This window comes from Tupaia chinensis, unplaced genomic scaffold (genome assembly GCF_000334495.1).
Source record: "Tupaia chinensis unplaced genomic scaffold, TupChi_1.0 Scaffold148626_1, whole genome shotgun sequence".
NCBI classification, from domain to species: Eukaryota; Metazoa; Chordata; class Mammalia; order Scandentia; family Tupaiidae; genus Tupaia; species Tupaia belangeri.
Window position 1 is genome coordinate 929445 of NW_006208475.1, and position 1472 is coordinate 930916.

General features: G+C 45.4%; 1 protein-coding gene across 1 annotated transcript in view; it reads right to left on the reverse strand.

The window, feature by feature from the left end:
- The window catches only part of UBE2E1 (ubiquitin conjugating enzyme E2 E1), a 76317-nt gene that overhangs the window by 73186 nt on the left and 1659 nt on the right, over nt 1-1472 (reverse strand). The window lies entirely within an intron of this gene.

The following is a 1472-nucleotide window of genomic DNA, read 5'->3' on the forward strand; positions in this document are numbered from 1 at the left end:
GAAAGAGGCTAGCTACAATGCAGGCCATGAAGAATGGGTTTTAGGAGGCATTGTTTTTTCCATGTTATAAGTAAAAACAACAATTAGGGTGACGATTGGGGAAGTTCTTTAAACCTTCCTAGGGGAGGACGCTTCCTGTCCCTCACAAATCTGGTCACCTTCTGAAAAGCGTGTGTTCATAATCTCTATTGACACCTATTTATCAGTGCCTTGCTAAATGTTGCTACCAATAAGCATTTCAGTTCTGAGACGTTGGTGCCCCGGCTGTTTGACTCATCACTGCTACGTTAGAAAAAAAGTTTACAACCTGGTTTCCTGGTGCTTCACCTGCAAGGCAGAGACTGTATTTTAATACCTAGGTACATCAGGCCAACACTCTGCTACCCTGAGCCCAACGCACATAAAAATACACGCTGACTTCACTTCTCCTTGCCAACCCTACTTCTACTATCAAACAGTCAGTGAAAAAGGCTTCTTTAATAACTAAAAAGTGTAATACCAGACAGGTTTATCCAATTCGTCTTGACAGCCAGCACTGACACCATTTCCAGAGGATTCACATCTTTTGCAAGAGTAATTCTTGTTCGGACCATTCTCAGCGGGGGCTTTCCTCTACCCGCGGTTTAGAAACACTTCCCAGTAATGGTTAGTAACCAGTCTGTCCCCAGTTCAGGCTTCTTTCACCCCCATCTCCTGGTAAATGTGTCCCTTCCCATCCTATGGGCAATCCCTACCTTCCAAATGAATGGATTTCACAAAGCAGCCGCTGTCGTGTCCACTCAACTGAATTTTCCTCTCTTACTCTCCCAAATCCACCGTCCCTCTCGGTATTCATCTTCTGCGATTAACCTCAGCCTTCCCTAAAACTAGTAGCCATTCTTACAGCAAGAGCTGACAACCAACCAACCAACCTCTGACGCCAACTTACAGATAAAAATACTATTTGTAGTTCCCACCTTTCATTGTCTGCTACCATCTCCTTCCCAGCCATTTCCAAACAAGTGTTGAACTTCCTCAGGACATAAATGGACAAATTATGAATCTAGCTAGTGAAAACTCCCCACTCTGTAATTCGCTGACACAAATGAGATTATATTTTATCCTTGAGGCCTGTGCCTCTACCCCCCATGTATTCCTGTACACTCCGGATATCCAACAAAACATAAAGTACTAATAGCCTAAAGTAAATATCCTATTGGGGGCAGGTCATGTCAAAAGCTGAGTGAGGCTCAGGGAGCCCATAGGCTTGGAGACAGTAAGGGAGGGCCCATCCCAAATGGCAAAGTAGATGCCAGCTTCTGGGGAGTTCCCACAGAGGGTTAGTCACTGAGGGCCTATTGAGACCTCTGGGAAGCTAAGATACAGCAAAATCAACCCTCTGAATCTTATGGGAATCCTGTCCCTGAACAGAAGACCTCCACATTATTATTATTTGCGGGGGGGGGGGGGGGGGGGGAGATATAGGGGAGAGT